Source organism: Amblyomma mixtum, chromosome 5 (assembly GCF_055824585.1).
Source record: "Amblyomma mixtum isolate Tamu chromosome 5, ASM5582458v1, whole genome shotgun sequence".
Lineage (NCBI taxonomy): Eukaryota > Metazoa > Arthropoda > Arachnida > Ixodida > Ixodidae > Amblyomma > Amblyomma mixtum.
In genome coordinates, this window is record NC_143016.1 from 141,200,127 (window position 1) to 141,218,290 (window position 18,164).

Here is an 18,164-nt window from a genome sequence, read left to right on the forward strand (position 1 = left end):
ATGTGTGCATTGCTTAGTTATATGTGCAGGATAGTTTTAAGATGAAGCTTTTGGCAAATATATACCATCACTCTTACATGACGAGCTTGACAGTTATGGAAACAGCGATTATACCGGATTTTTTTAGTATATCAAAAAATTCTGCCCGAGTTATAGGCGTTGCTAGCAAGCTCATGCACCTTATTCTAAAACTTATTCACCGGTAAAAACTGCTGGTAAAAACGTAAATTTTATTAGCTAGTATTATAGATTTATTCCCTTTTCAATCTTTCAAAACGGCCGCGTAGTGTCTACGTGGAAGCTATAGCGAACGCTCATGAAAGAAGAGGTGTGCCCGCAAACTTTGCAGTGAGAAATGGAATTTTTCACAGACAATGATTTGATGTGTTTTGTGTGATCTTCGCAGCGCGAACATTTTCGGTAAGCCAAACATGTATTTAGCTTTCCGCTTTAGATGACAGCATTTATTGGCTGCTCTCTCACAATTTCCCAAGTTGACCACTTTCCAGAGATCGAACGCTTGCATGCGCACTTCAGGCAGTCTTACATTTAGCCCTGCTGTCATTGCAGACACCATGAAGATGAAGTCAGAGTTGTTATTCGATAACATTGATACCAGTATTTTAAAAGAGTGTGCGGGAGTTTTATTATATAATTGAAAGCACGAACTTATGGGCGAGTGGTTATGCATGATATAATTCAAACAGCGCAAGGTCCAAGGCCTAAGAAGAGAGCAGAGGAAAGGATGAAACGGACAACACAGCGCTGAACTAACAACTGAAATTTATTTGGCACGCTGTCCGTATCAATACATTTAGGCGCCAATGTAGAAAACACCGAAAAGAGCACATTCATCCGCCCGGATTCCTGCGAAACAACACAAGCTAGGATGTGCAACTCAGGAAGCGAAATTAGTTTTGTGATGAAGATATCGATGGAGCACTTATACAGGAATCGCCGTAATTATTGATATTACAGGCCTCGATAATTTCACGACACAGCTGATCTTTGCTCCTAGCAACAACTCGGCAATATCTGAACTCTGGGGAGCAATCGCACTCACGGCAATGCATTCAGAGGTTATGAGACTGTTTGTTATCGATAGTGTTACGATGCTGCCTGAGCCTATCATTTAAGTATTGTCCGGTCAGGCCAGTATGAAACCCGTTAAAATTGACAGGAATACAATACAGAACATTTTTTGACACTTCACAAATTTGCATTCAACATTTTTTGGCAATCAGGATAGTTTCCTCTCGATTGTCGACACGCATGGACAAGCTTGACATCTTAACGGGGCCGAAAAGACAACATCCACTCCGACTCTTTTTCCAACACTTTTCAAATTATGTGAGATCTTGTGGATATAGGGAATGGCTGCTACTGGCGTTTTCGTTTGAAATTCAGGACTCCGGGAGCATTTCAATTTTTTTAACATAACACCAGCCACAGATCAAAGCACACGAAGTGGGTAGCCAAAAGCAGTTAGCCTGTCCATCGGGTTACTAAAACTGCGTTCAGTTTGACGTTGAGAGAATTTAGTAAGTGCACTCCTGAAACTTGGCATGAAAATTCCTCTTTTAACAACCTTCGAGTGCGGGGAACTCTATAGCAGCAAGAGGTTATTACCCCTCTTATTACCCCTCAAAGTTTTGTTCCATGGCATGCTTCTAGGGCAAAAGGTGCAACCCGCTCGGGAACATCGCAACAACTGTTCCCGAGTCTTTCGCGGCAAACACCAACTTATGGGGTCTTTTGAAGCTTAAGCACTCAATGACAATACAGTGTTTCACTTCACGCACTTCTGACCATTTCTCTCAGATTTCTGTCAAGGAGCGTCATATTACTAAATAAACAGGTCATACTGTATTGATATATCATGTAGACCGTTTCATTGGCGAGCACAAATAATCAAAGTCCCTTGATGTTCTCTTCATGTTGGCACAAGCAGAAAACATGTGCTTTACAACCGCCATGTCACAGCTTTGTTCGTTGAATCACTCAATGTGCACATTTTCCTACAAAACCAATAAGCGCCGACTAACCCTTCTATTTTGGCTTTATCCATGTAGCTGGCAGGTACAAACACCAACACATGACGCGTGAACAAGCCAATTTAATCACGAACAGCAAAGAAGGAAGCGCATGAACTAGGAAGTTAAATTCTAGCAGTGGGTACTTAAAATGCGTGAACAAATTGTTAATTTTAAATTATTTTAGATTACTAATAGACTTCGCTAATAATTCCTCTCTATGAGCTATGTTCGTGTTTTTGTGCTACACTTCAGTTCTCTTGCTCGCGTTTCATTCATTCCTGACAGTACATTCTGACCCTGATACCTACGGGATACTAGCCTGCAGCGCGTTTGCAGCCAGCATTCCCAGCAAATTCCTTCTCTAGCCCTCGACCACAGGGTCGTAAATAATTGGCTCTCGCTTACGTGCAGCGTGACGAAAATTGTTTCCGCCCCCTTTTTCCCGTCTTCCTCGGAGCGCCTTACACGGCAGACGCCCGCGTGATTGAGCTACGAACAATCCATCACCGACGAAACTGGCGCATTGCGAAGCAAAAAAACAAAAAAGGGGCAAACCACGCACTACACTGACGACGAAGTGATTAGGGTGAATGTATCATAGACAGCTGTTGATGCAAAAGCATAGTGGTAGTTGCATGGCCTCATACTCAAACAGGGGAATAGCGCAGATTCGAAGTGCAGTGCAACGAAAGAGACAAACATGCGATCAAACTACGACTGACTTTTTCATTTGGAGATGCAAACTTAAATACCTCACCACTGCGCTGACACTTTAATGCCATCGTAGCAAGAAATAAATGCACATATTTTAATTCCAGCGCCGGGAAAAAGCTCAGGCTTGTATGTCTGCCCAGAAGACACATCTCGTGCTTACTTTGTCAGAGCTGTCTGCTTCGTCTCACAGGTGTCCGATCATTCTTAGACATTGCAGATTGAGATACCAACTTACCCACTACACTATGTTGCTCCTAATTACCCCTGCCACCAAATTAAGGCCCATTGTTAAAGGTGTGCGTGGGCGGAAGTTTACTACAGCGTATAACCACACTCGACACATTCTATTCACATACCACTCTGAGACCTACCTACAAAATGTCAGGGGAAAAGCGGAGGTGGAAATGGAAAGTTGGAATTATATTTCAAGTTATAATATTATATGACGGCCCCAACGCTCATCTGCCGCCGCGGTGGCTCAGCGGTTATGGTGCTCGGCTGCTGACCCGAAAGACGCGGGTTCGATCCCGGCCGCGGCGGCTGGAATTTCTTTGGAGGAGAAATTCTAGAGGCCCGTGTACTGTGCGATGTCAGTGCACGTTAAAGAACCCCAGGTGGTCGAAATTTCCGGAGCCCTCCACTACGGCGTCTCTCATAGCCTTAGTCGCTTTGGGACGTTAAACCCCATAAACCAAACCAAACCAAACCAAACCAACGCTCATCTTTACAGACATAGATCTAACAAGCTTCCCGGTATAAGTTCCAGTACTATGTGCACAAACCGCTCCCGTGACTCCACAACAGCAATGAGGGTAAAAAGAAGCCGCACAAAAAGTTGCACATAGCTGTATTTGGCCACTTTTGTAATAATAGTGTATTTTCTCGCACTGCAAAGCCTGATAGGAGGCGCTCATCAGAACAGCCTTGCCCTTTTACCCCGGCATGCCATCTAAGAGGAAGTGATTTCCTGGAGAATGCTCCGCGTGTTGAAGGCCAGCGAATTCACCCAGAAATCCCTGATGACTTCTGGTAGGAACCTCGTTATCACTACGGACACTGCAATATCGACCGCGTTATTCACTCTTTCCAGCAGAAAAAAATGTGCCCTCCAGGCAGGTGAGCGACACGTCGACAGCACCAAGGTCGCCCGTTGCGCTGTTAACTTCAAACAGCATCTTCATAGTGACGTAGGGCTGACGGTGGTCAATGTTCCTGATTTCCCGCCGCAGTACCTTGAAGGAAAAGAAAGCAGAGACCCAAACTGGCTTATGCTTGACTTTCACTAGCTATAAAAAGAAATAATCAAACGAAAGTATTATCGCCTGCTCCATTCTTTCCGAGAAAAATTTTTATTCGGCATGGTATTACTGAGATTTTTATTGATTGAATCACAGCCGCTGACCACATGTTGTCACCATCAAAGTCATCATAAGCTTAACTAAAATAAATGACCCGGCATATACTCTTCGAAATCCTGAATTTTGGTGGATCCCCTTTTCACGCACTACATATGGTCATCAAACACAACGTCTGTATTGACACCTGCAATCAGAGAGACATCCGGGACATATGTTTACGATTGTAATGTTATTTATGTTGTTTGTGCCTGAGACCGCATTTTGATCACTTGACGTACTTTTTTTTGTATATTTGAGATCTAGTGACCGCTTTGCATGACATGTTTTTTGAATTACTAGAATGTACAGCTTAAGTACCAAATATTTTGCGCTTTATTTCAGACGCAAATCTTATTCGTGTTCTTTTTTGTTTTGTTTTGTACACGTGTCCCCCCGCGCTGCAAGTCATGTATACGGGGGGTTCAGGCTGTTTCAAGTGGAAGTTGTTTTCACTTTTTTGCCTGAACCAACCCTCATCAATTTGTGATGAAAATAAAAACGTTTGATTGATTGATTGATTGATTGATTGATTGATTGATTGATTGATTGATTGATTGATTGATTGATTGATTGATTGATTGAACTAGATCTCTTGCGGAACAGGCACCTCTCCCATTTCCCTCATATTAACCCTGTCATGTAATAGCTGCGGCTACCTTATATCCGCAAACTACTGAATTTCATCCACACACCTAACTTTCCCTGAAACTCTTGACATTTTTTGGAATTCATTTCGTTACCCTAAAGGCCCATCGGTCGTCTCACCTCAGCATTACATGCCTTGCCCTGCTAAGTTCTTCTTTACTTATACTCGGATATTACAAGCTCGCGTTTGATGAGATTCACTGGTCACTGACCATGGTCGAACAAAAATGACGTTTCGGGAGCACTACGGCTCTCTTGTTCACAATGAGCCTCATTATGAACAAGGGAGCCGTAGCGCTCCCGAAACGTCAATTTTGTTTGACCATGGTCAGTGACCAGTGAATGTCATCAAGCCATGATTCCTGACCAGACGGCATGCCGTCGAACCCTTGACTGAAGCTTGCGTTTGTTCCCTCGAATCTCCTTTCTCTTCACGTTACAAAAATAATTTTCATTGCATGCAGCACTGCGCTCTCGCCAACTTCGCGCTCTCGCCAACTTCAAATCCCTGCCCCATAGGCCAATACTAAAAAGATAAAACGGCTTTATACTTTCTTGTTGAGAGATACTTGTACTAAGCTTTTCATGGCATGAGAGCGCCTGCAATATGCGCTTCAACGAATTTTTATTTGCCTGGCTTTTCAATCTTAATCGAGGCCAGCATTGGAGCCTGCTCTAAACGTGTGTATTTTGTAAGAACTTCTGTTGCATCACGTCCTGTTACAAACTGGTGCGCCGCTTGTAGAATGTTGGACATTAGATGTCTTCTTACTTATTTTAGGCCCAGCGTTCTGCTTTGCATGTCTTGGTTCTCCATAATGCAGAATTAGAGGCGTGAGCAGTCAACGCCAACGCCGCATAGCACTAGAACGGCTTCGTCAGGATTACCTTTAGTATCATTCGCGTAGGAGCGAATGCGAGGAATGGAGAGGAAAGTGCGCCCTTGCAATGTTTATGCCCGCAGCTGACGCGTGCTTCCACGTCCCTCTGATCGCAGCCCTGAGACATCGGAGAGCAATCGCACCGGTAGTCGACGTGGAGGCCTGAGAACTTTACAGTGGGTGAGCAGAAATGGAACATGTTAGCGCCGACGTGTACGTGTCGATGTAAGTGTGAAACAGCAACCACTCTCACGGAACAACCCTGACCTTAAAGCCCATGCGACGCCCTATATTCGTTGTAATCAGGTGCGGCACAGTTTGCAACAAGATGGCCCCAAGCGCAATGAACCGTTACTAGAGAAAGCATCCTATAACCGAACACTCAATTCAGCAGGCAAAGCAGCGCATGTCTCAAAGACGCCCGTCTGAGACGCCAGGATTCGGAGGCTCGTGGTACCTAAACTTATCATTCTCATTACCGCAAATGTGTAACCGCCATTGATTTTTGTTTACTAACCCTGTACTCAGCGAACTGCAACGCGAAAAGCTGAATGGGTAGCCACAGGTAAGATTTGATTACAGCCTCTAAGAAATCAGAGAAAATTGCGTATCTCCTGTCACTTCGACAGATGGAAGGGGCGTCTCTCACGTGCGCTCACCTCCATAGCGCTCTGAAGCGCGTTAATACATGCGTGCTGATCTCAAGCATCGCCTTGTCGCGCCGGCAGTAAAGTCGCGGAGCTCCTTAAAGTCGCGGAGCTCCTCGCGGAGCTCCTTGGAGCTGCTTGGACAGGAAGTCTAAGGTGGTGTTGCCTACGCTCAGACCTGGGAATACATCTCTGGGCTCCGCGTCCGCTAAGTTGTAGAATTCGGGCAGCCGCTTGAGCAGGCCACCCAGGGCTGCCTCCAGGTCGATGCCAGGAAAGGTGCAAGTGCCTAGAGAAATGATGTAGGGCGCGCCAAATTTAGGCGGGTCAAAAGAAAACGCAACATAATAGCAGTAATGGAGGAAAGTGCACGAATTTGATTTCAACAAAACAAAAAAGAGTTCCGTCATAAAGAATTCCTAGTTTTATGGACTTCTCTAAGCCTTTTTTATTGTTTTTTTTCGTCACAATGGCGTGAAATTGCTTTGTTATGGCTCATGTATTCTACGAAAGGTTCCTGGTACGGTGTTACAATGGTTCCTTTCTTAGGTATTTGTAGGCGTTGGAACTGGTTAGCTTTGTGGACTGAAATTAATTGCTCTACTACACCATGCTGAACAGAGTGCCTGAACAGCCAATTTTCTTGCCATTTCGGGTACGCACAGGGTGGCTTCTGTAGTTCTCCTTGAAATTCTCTCGAGTCTATTTATCCGCGCCATAGGCAGGCACTCCACACAGTAACGCTGCGCGCGTCTAGCGATTGGAAAGCGTGGTCGTCCTGCCAAAATTTAATGCAGGTGCACTGCAGGACGTTTTCTGCTGATTCGGGCATACGTACGTCGAAGGTCCCTGAATCCTGCTCCTTGGTGCGCGGCCTACCTGCCCACCGGGTTGTGGATAGCTTGCCAAGTGTGTACACCTGGCTGAAGGTGTGTACTCCCGGAAGGCCTTCATCTGGTGGATGGCTGGGTGAAGGATGCACCTGAGTCGATGCCTTCAAGGTAAACGCCTCAAAGGTTAATGCCTTTAGGTGAAATTAACCAATTTACACTCTTCTACGGCATTTAATCTAACGCATCCTCTACGTGTTTTGATCTTTGCGCTGTGCCACATCAAAACATGAACTTTGTAAACGGCTTCAGTGATTATGCCGGACCAAAATTTTAACCGGGGAATTTCCAAAATGGATTGTTCTGCTAATCTGAGGTATTGCGTGGCGGGGGCCTCGCAAAACGGTGGCGCTAGAAATTCAAGGAAGATTCCGTCTGGAACATTGAAATTAATTTTTTTTTGAGAAACGACAACCTGATAGTGTACACCTAACCAACGAAGAAATAAAAACGTGAAAAGGATGTGAAAAGTGGTTGAGTGCACGTATTTTAATATAGTAACGCTCAATAAAGGCATTGTTTTCTGTGGAAACTTTGTTACTCAGGCCTCTCATGTGGCCACCACTTGCCGTATTTTTGTCTTGTCAGCATTATGGAATGCGAGAGAAGCCAATCGCACGAAGCTGTCACTTATAAACGCCTTTGACAAACTGATATGGGAACTAAAGTGTACATTTTAGGCTGAATGAAGACATGCAGATGATCATTTACTTCCTATCATTAACTATACTGCAGTGCCTCATCCTTTCGCACAGTCTTCTATGCGGGTTGGCAAGAATTCTTTTGTGTAGAAAATGTTACCCAGGAGCAGTCTATTTTGTTAAGAAACTGAGTGCATTGGTCCCCTATTTAAGGCTGTTAATTTACAAATTAATCTGCGTGGTTCGCGTAATATAAATCCAACCAGTTTTGATCACCGTCACTCCACTCGGGCATGTAGGCTTAGAGAACGATGTGAAGCCTGGCTGAGGCAGTCAGCTCAAGGGAACCTAAAAACTCCAAGCAAAAGATATTAGAGGGTTGAAGTACTATATGCTTCAACAGGCGTAAGACACCAGATTCCGCCCGCCGATTGCGTACTCGGCACTGCATCCCGAGTCTTGCTGGTCCCTTATTCGCTGCGCACACACGCGGGACTTGTCACTTTAGCGTGTGTTCGTTGGAGAACCCCGCATGCTACTCTTGCTACTCTCCCTGGAAGTGTGAGAGGGCGAGCTATGTCTGAAAATATAGCCGCAGGACAGCCGGATACTCGCCGCAGAAGCGCTTTTAGGTTGCCGACGATTTAGTCGGTTCCAAAAGTCTGCGCGTGGAACCCATTTGCTGATACATCTCAAGGGACAAGAACGACAGCATATGTACATACGAAGAGCCATACTTCATCGCCGAGGAGCCTGCAAACCTCGAGTTGAAAGTACCAAATCTATGCATCAGTGGTGAGGCTTCGTTTCACTGCGTCAAATTTGCCCTTTAAGCGGTAGAAATAAACGACGTGCAAAGTTTTGCAGAGCAGCAGGATCGGTTGAGAGCACGAAGTGTGTTTTTGCTCCATCACTGGAAAACACGAATTAATGAGTGCAATGAAGTGCGAATCTGCAGGCGGTACTTCGGCGTCATAGGTAGATGGAAATTTTTACCATTTACTCCAACTGCTTGCGGGCGGTTTTTGTGTGCACAGTGTATGTGTGCATACAGTTTCGGGTCATTGCAGGCCGTTGTTATCCTCGGCCCTCAGTATGGATATAAACTGAAGCTTTTCAGGTTTCCGGCTGCGCCGGTTCAAGGAAAGGCAGCCGGCCGTGCACTGCCACCGCGGATTGCTTGGCAGCGTCCACACGACCACCTTGCCGATCAAGCTTGGTGTAGATCACGATTTAAATGAGTGAATTTAGCACATTTATTCAGTATGTTAAGTATCTTGTGCCTTCCTTGTGAACGCTTTATTGTCGGTGGCACCCATACATAAAAAGAAGATAAATAATTGTGGATAACATCACCATCATTTATTAATCAATTTGAGGTAGTCCCGAGTGGAAACTTTCGAGGCATTATGGCGGCCAATGATCGCTGTGGCACCAGGTTTGAGCCGGCAACATGTTTGTGCCACCAGTACCATGGAGTTCGTTGAAAGAAACATGCAACTTGCTAACAACGACTGCGGCCAGAACAACAAAGAGCGAATTTAAAACAACTTGAGGATTTATTTACTGGATTGCTAGCTACATGCAATAGCAGCACTGTGTATTAAGTATACACATGGCGAATTGCTTCCCTTGACCACGAACCGAAAAAAGCTGCTGCCAAGAACGAACAGGTTGCTACTGGAAGATGCGAATCTGTAGGCTGCCTATCGATCATATGTTGCTTGTTGCAAGATGGGTCAAGCAGAAGTGCAGCTGCTCTCATTCCAAATGCGCAAAGCCAACGGTCCCAACACCAGAGTGCAGCAATATCGGCGACCGCTCTAAATTTGTAGTATGGAAACTAGCATGCGTCACATCAAGACTGAATTATGAAATAGTGTAACATCTGAAGCCTAACTTTCGCGTCTTCAGGCTGTTGAAGTCACCTACCGTTACAATATCGCATATGGAGTATGTAGAGTAGCAGCCGCGTTCACTCATTGTGGCGAACTGTTTGGATGAAAAGTACGGCTACAATTCAGAGGTGTGAAGCTCGCTCGCAGCCCGAACGCATAGCCTGAACCATCGCTGAACGTTGAAAGGCGATCTAGGTTCTGCGTAGCCACAACCACCTCTTACAAAAGCACGTGGGTGACGTGCGCTGTTCTGGTGTGGAGAAAAGATGCACACATCGCTTCTCCGTCAATTACCGCCACTTGAAGAATATTAATAAGAGGAATGTCTGCTGCTGTATCGGCGTGGAAAGCCATGCCGGAGCACGTTAGGGCACGCCGGGACGGCGGCTTGAAGAAAGAGGCACACGAACGCATACGCTAGCCGAGGTTGAGAGAGCCGCTCTTTACTCAGATCGCGGGCCTTAGACTGAGCGCCGCCAATACAGCGCTCCCAGAGGTGAGTAAACAGTGGTCTCCAAACCGAAACCACGATACAACATCATCCATTTCTTTTTTTGAAAATACTTTTCTTCAGTTGTAAAAGAATAAATTATACAATAGTAATTGTTTTTTCGAACACCACGCTCTCATCCTTTGTGGAACAAAGCGCACAAAATAGAGCGCTCGACAAAACAAAAAATGAACATGTGACAACACAGTGGACTGCCCGCCCACAAACATAAATTCCCCAACCAGGCACCTACGGACAGGAAGCCCCTTTAAAGAGATCCACAATGCTCTTTTTTTGTCGACCGAAATCTCCTTGATCACCATGTAAATAAATCTCTGCAAAGTTTTTCTATTCCTCGACCCTACTCTGCATCGGCATCAACCCCGATGCCCGAGTGCCTGCAGCCCGACTTCTGACTTGGTTCTTCGCTACCCGTTGAGTCCGCCATCGGAGCAGACACAACGCAACAACTGGTTGGCAGCGTCGGGTTAGACTCCCCTGGAATCGTGGTTGCAGAGTTTGGTGAGTGCTGGGATTTTCTTCGTCGGAGATGAATTTTACTTAGTGTGTTTAGATAGTGTAGATTGTCTAGAAAGCATAATGACAGAGTTAAGTTTTATCTATAAACAGTAAAATAACATCCAAAAAATGGGGTAGGAGGTCGGAAAATTAAATGGTAACTTCTTACCATTCACAATTCCTCATCTGATAACACCTGGCACACAAACAAGCATAAGAAAACAGGCAGACATTTTGAGTGAACACTTCGAAGCAGTTTCCAGTTCCTCACACTATACGCAGTCATTTATAAAACACAGAAATATAAACGAAAAACTGAGACTTCCTTTAAGTGGAGGTGAAAAGAACAATACAACAATTTCATTACTCTCCAACAAATATATAGAGTACTGTCTACCGGAAAAAAACTGCTCCAGGACTCAATCAAATGAACTGTGAAATTCTTGCCCATCTTCCGAGCCTGCCATAGAAGCACTTTTAAGATTTTTAACACAGTTTCCATATCAGGAAAAATACGTGAAGCCTAGAAAAAAGCTTTTATTGTACCGTTTCTTCAATCTATTTAATCCCCAATCTCTAGCAGGTATAGACCCATAGAACGTAACATTTGCCTCGCCAAATCCTTTGAAAGTGTCCTGAATATAATATTAACTTTTATTCTTCAAACGTGTGAACTTCTTGACATCCTTCAGTGTGGTTTTAAAAAGGGGTGCTCCACTACAGACCACCTAGTCCGTCTCCAATATACTGTCAGAGAAGCTTTTATACACAAAGAACGCACGCTGTCTTGCAGTCTTTTTCGATTTAGAAAAAGCTTATGATACTACCTGGAGGTTCGGGATTCTTCAGGACTTAGCTGAGCTCGGCACCCATGCTCGAATGCTGAACTCGATTAAACAATTTTGTCTAACCGTTTATTTAATGTCCGCCTAGGCTCAACCCTTTCTGGATATTGAGTGCCTCAAGGGTGTATTTTAAGCACAACTCTAATTCTTGTAAAAATGAATTCTTTTAACAAAATATTACCATGGCCCTTTATGTATTCAATTTGTGTAGAAGACCTCCAGATAGCTTGCACATCCTCCAACATATCAACATGCGAAAGACAAACGCTGTTAACAATTAACAAACTGGCATCATGAGCAGACAGAAATGGTAAATTGCTTTTTGTGGAAAGGAAATGGCGGAGTATCTGTCTCTCATATCTCGGTGGACACCTGAACCGCGCCGTAAGGGAAGGGAGGGAGGTGGGATTGAAAGAAGAAAGAGAGAAAGAGGGAATCACCCAAGATGGAGTAGTTTTGGAATAAGAGTGTAATTACTCTTTGACATCCACCCAAGCACAGCCATACGGCTACAAAGCAAAGCTATACAGCTTTCTCAGAAATTTAGCAGTTAATGAAAAATTCGTCGTGGTCCGGGATTCGAACCCGGGACCACCGCTTCACCGGAGCAGTCGCTCTACCAATTGAGCTAACCGGGACGGCAAGCTTATGGTAGGGCGAGAGCGAATTGATCAATAACTCGAAGTGGGAACAGTGTTGACCAAATATTTGTAGCCGTATGGCAGCGCTTGGGTGGATGTCAATGACTAATTACTCCCTTATTACAAATCTGCTCCACCATGGGGGATTCCCCTATCGCTCAACTGGTAGAGCCACGGCTCCGGTGAAGCGGTGGTCTCGGGTTCGAACCCCGGACTAGGATGAATTTTCTGTAACTGCGAAGTTTCTGAGAAAGCTGTATAGCTTTCCTTTGTAGCCGTATGGCTGCGCTTGGGTGGATGTCAATGAGTAATTACTCCCTTATTAGAGAAAGAGGTGCCGTAGTGGAGGTCTTCGGAATAATTTCGACCACCTGGGGCTCTTTAACGTGTACTGACATCGCACAGCACACGGGCGCCTCCTGCGTTTCGCCTCCATCGATACGCGGCCGCCAAGTTCGGGTTCTAACCCAGGTACTCCGGCTCGGTAGACGGGCGCCTTACTACTGAGCTACCGCGGCGGGTAAGGCAGAAATGGTTTCTGGTTTTCCGCGCAGAAAACCATAGCCATTATTGTCTCACTCATACGAGAATTACAGGCAGGTCCGTCCTTGCACCTGAAGAAAGTCGAGTTGCCCGTAATAAATGAACACAAATATTTAGGCATAACATTTGACAAAAAAACTCACTTTCATACCTTATATTATCCCGTTAAAAAGGGCAACTTCGCGATCACCGAACATACACAGAGTCCTTTCACATAAACACTGGGGTTCTGACAGGGCATGCCTCCTAAAAATTTATCGCTCCATGGTGAGATCCTGGTTAGGCAATGGTAGTATAGTATATGGTTCAGGAAGGCCATCGTACTTGAGACGACTTGACCCAGTGCCCAATTTAGGTTTACGTCTTTCAACTGGTGCTTATAAGACCTCGTCTGTAAACAGTCTTTATGTTGAAGCCAACGAACCATCACTTACAGCCAGAAAAATGATTCTCACATGCTCATACATTCTAAAAATCCGTTCCCTACCGAAACATATCTTTTACGAAATAGTTACAAATTTACATCCAAAACACTTTTTAATAACAAAGCACAAACTATCAGGCCACTTCTCCTGCGTTTTGAAGGGATATGCCAGAATCTCGTCGTACTGAACACATTACCTAACATTGCGCTCGGACGAGAGTCACTACCTCCATGGTAAGTTTTCCTGCGATACTCGATTTCACTCTTACGCAGTTTCACAAAAATCAAACTCCACAACAACATATAGTACCAGAATTTCTTGCACTCGAGGAAAAATAGAATGGTTTTACGGACTTTTATACTGACGGTTCAAAAACATACGCCTACGTAGGAAGTGCAGTAGTACTAGGGCATGAGAAGGAAATAATCAGACTTCTCCAGTGTGCATTACGTTTCACAGCCGAATGTTGCGCTGTATGCTTAGCCGTAAAAAAATATAGTAAATGAGATCCTAAGAAACGGTATTATTGACACATTCTCCCTCAGTTTACTTAAACTCCTCCACTCTAGAAATGCAGTTACTCGGATTCTCCGTGACATCGTAGACATTATAACAAAAGCCTTAGCTCAAGGAAAAAAACATAAAAATTTGTTAGCTGGCGAGTCATATCGGAATTAAAGGCAACAAGAGAGCAGACCTCTGCGCTGCGCAGATTAGTGGCAACCTGCATCAAACTGCACTTTGTAAAACCAATTTTAGGAGAATGGAAATCCTGCACCCAGCAAGAACTTTTCAATCAAGTGATTATCTATCGTCTTCGCATAGCACGCACACACATCTCACTCACAATTTCCTGCTGACAAAACAAGATCAAGGTGTTTGCGAAGAATGCGCAGTTGATGTTACGATTAACCACATTTTATTCTGTTGTGCGAAACTGCACAAACTAAGGAAAAATACTTTACCCAATTTTATAACGAATGCATCTCATTTCATGCCATACTGCCTTTAGGAGATGATCCAATTGTTTATATAGCATTTGTTTTAGCATTCTTAAATATATCTAAGTAAAACAGCGCTAGACACGGGACGAAGGAAGAACAACACAACACAGCTTCGTCCCGTGTCTAGCGCTGTCTTACTTATATATGATGTACCAACTTACCCAAGTCTCCTCCTTAACATTTCTTAAAGAAACGAATTCTCAAAAAACCAAATTTTTTACCCACTGGCCTGCTTGAAATCTAATACACCTCAATCACTTTCTCACTCCTGAAAATACGGCTGCGATTTTTATTTTGATTAATTGGAGTCTCGACATACTTGTCCAGAAAAGGATAGCTACTGAGGTTACCCAGCCCTCTTTAAAGCTTTTTCTAGTAGCCATTTCTAAAATTTGTGTATGTTTTCACTAGGTAGTATTAACGTTTTAGGGTCTCTACAACTGAGATTATTTACATTTCTGTATTATTAAACAAAAACCTTTTCCAATACCTTGCGCTTAGCGTATGATGGCCTCAGCTGCCTATGTGCCATAAAACCCAACACAACACATAAACGCACTCCTGTCCATTTTCGCACGTGCCGGGTTTCCTGCGCAAAATACAGTCAAATCACGGAACCGTTTTGACCAGCGCGCTAACTGCAGGTTTCCTGGAGAAATGTGGGACTAAATTGGTCCCTAGTTCAGTGTACCACACGCATTTTCGAGTGCGGGGAAAAGGGCAAAGTTCATAACAGAATATTTATCCCGAAATTCAGAAAAGTGCCTTGAATTGAAGCATTTAGTGACAATTTTTTATTGTATGAAGTGTACGAAAAAAGTTACCAGCAAACGAAATAATTTTGGTACAAAGTGAATGAATTCATAGAATACTCAAGTATAAGTGGAAAAGAATCATTCGGTTATAAAATGCGGACTGCCCTTACAAAAAATGGATATCAACTTTCTTTAGAATTTGTATTAACATTCTATTGACTCTAGTAACCTTGTAGTAACTTTTACATTCTATCAACAATTGTTCAAAGTTGGTAGAAGTTACTTCTTTGTATGTACTCCTGTCAATTGAAAGTTACTAGAAAATGTGGGTGCAGTTTGATACGTTGAGAGAAGTAAATGAACAAACTGCATGGTGTTCGAGGTGATTAACACTGTATTGTTCGCATAATCGTGACGACATCTTACCTGATTGCATGGCGGAATCTGTTGCAGCTAGTCAACAATTTCACTATATCGAAAAGCGACCAACATTATTCGCAGCAAATGCGTTTGGAATGTAATCAGGATATGGGAAAACATTTTAAAACAGAAGATATATTCCATTTTAATACTTTATGTACTTTATGGACTGCTGTGAGCAGAAATACTCTAGAAAGTGACACATTTTTGGTCATGCGAATAGATGCCTGAAATCATGTACTGTAGGCGAACACTTCAAAGCTATTAAAACAACCTTGAACACGAAACAAACATTACACTCACATTCCCTTAGCCGAGCATATTCTATTAACATTCGTTGATAGGAAGTTCATACAATTTCTTTACTGCTTTCTATGTACTGCTGTCAGTAGAAACATACTAGACACCGACAGAACGTTTTATAATGAGAATAAATGCCTAAATTAATTAAGTACTCTAGCCTAACATGTCAATGCAACTAAAGCAACCTTGAACGCGAAACAAAAATTTGCATTCACATTTTCTTCGGGCATATTTTATCAACATTTGTTGATAGAAAGTTCATACAATTTTCTTACTTCTTATATACTGCTCTCAATAGAAATATACTACGAACCGAGAAAGCATTTTGGTGATGCGAATAAACAAATAAAAGCCTAAAATAATCAAGTACTGTAGCCGACAACTTCAAAGCAGCAACTTAACTAACCTTGAAGACGAAACAAAAATTTGCAATCACAATCCCATAGCTGTGCACGCTGTGGTTTTTTAGAAAATTCAATTTAATTTTCTCAATAGTAGCTTTACTGCTTTCGCATTTTCGAGTGCGGGGAAAAGGGCAAAGTTCATAACAGAATATTTATCCCGAAATTCAGAAAAGTGCCTTGAATTGAAGCATTTATGACAATTTTTTATTGTATGAAGTGTACGAAAAAAGTTACCAGCAAACGAAATAATTTTGGTACAAAGTGAATGAATTCATAGAATACTCAAGTATTATTGCCTCGCACTTCAAGGAAATTAAAAGAACTTTAAGAAAAAATAGGAGTTAGTGACATACTGTGTTACATAAGCGCAATGATGACTTCGTTACAGCGAATCAGTTTCGCTGATGGCTCATTCTACGCGAAAACAATGCTTTCTGCTGCGTATTCGGCCTTAAATTCGGTACTCAGGCAGTTATTAAACAGATTTAACATTTCAGAACTAACAAAGAATTTCAGCAGAGCTGTACAACAACTTTGCCAATTCGAAACAGGTTGGTGTTGCTATTGTTGTAATTCTTGATAGGTCATATTTTAACGTGCAGTTGAACAGTGATGTACCGTACGACGGTGCTAAAACACACTAGCGTTAAGAGCGTTTCGCTCTGAGGTTTCAGAGGGATTATTGTTGCGAGCTACAAAAAAATTCAAGTTTAGCATTGCACCGATGTGTTTCCACACTCATTGAATGACACGTTCTCGCTAGCTCAAAAGGCGCCCAAATTATATCACCACCTTCCTGAACCTCCACCGCAAGCACACTTTCCCTGCACACTGCCCGCCATGGAAAAGTGCCCGGTACACTTTATGCCACTCCACGTGGGAGCGCCGAATTTAAACCCTCGCACTACCCTCCGCCTCGAGCGACCAGCAATGGCTGATCGCACGGGACTGAAAATCCCGCGCGAAAAGGGCCGCACCGCTTCGCGCTCTGAGTAAATTCTGTGTAACGTGTGTAGGCTTACAGCTTAGAGAACTCAAGTTGCTTCGTTCCTCAGCGACTGTACATGCGAAATTTCAGGCAAGGCAATATTAATTTTTATTTATGTTCGGCGGCCGATACTATAAAGAGAAGTATAGAGAAACAAAACAGGTAACAGCGGCCCGCTGTACTCAACTGCGGTAACAAGGGCTTTGCATGAGGAAGGTGCACGGCAATTAGAGCACTATAAGCCCTCATTCTTGACTTGTTACATTTTTCACTAGTACTCATGATCAGCCACAGAGGAGCTTCCAGTATGGAAAAAGCTAGGGTGGGAGCAGCCCCCACTTTGAGCACCGCTAAAGCACAGGCGCAGTGCCTCTTCCGCATCTTCACTTGCATATCCTTCAACGCAAACACGGTACGAAGCTGTGGCGGGGGAAAACGTGGTGATAGCTGTATTTTCTGTCCTCCCGTAATGCAATGACTAAGGAATCCTGGAATAAAGTGTTGGGTTTTAACGTAGTCATACGGAGTAGACGCGCGAAAGCACGTGTTCATTCTTCGCCTTTTCTTACTGCCATCAGCGTGCGTGAGGCCGAGCCGAGGACCGCGTGAGGCAGAGGCAAAAATCAATCAAGGAAGCACACAAAAAGACTACGGTAGCGCGACTGTCGGCGGGGCTCGCTCGAGCAAAGAGCGTGCAAGGTGTCCAATGACGTGATATAAACACACACAAAACAGAGGCGATGCTGCAGCGCGGCCTTGAAAGTTTCGCGCGTCACGCTAGAGCGGCGTGCGAACGCTCGTGTTCCCTAGGTACACACACGTACACTAAATCTCATGAGTCAAGCTGTGTAGAGTACGCTAAGCCACACAATATGCGAAGAAGGATGGATAACTGGGCGAGTTTGTACTGATACATCGTGGGAGGGAACAGCGCGAAACAAAACGACGGACAAAGGAAGAGGACACAAAGACGAGCGCTGACTCGAAACTGAATTTTTTATTGAAAAACGAAAAACATATATACATCAAACTCACGTGAACAAACAGAGCAACTACCATTGGTCTAGTGGAATCAAGA

The 18,164-nt window shown here is 43.8% G+C and overlaps 1 pseudogene; it reads right to left on the reverse strand.

The window, feature by feature from the left end:
* Nucleotides 1-3,699: 3,699 nt before the first annotated feature.
* Nucleotides 3,700-10,687, reverse strand: LOC149343911 (uncharacterized; annotated as a pseudogene).
* Nucleotides 10,688-18,164: the final 7,477 nt, after the last annotated feature.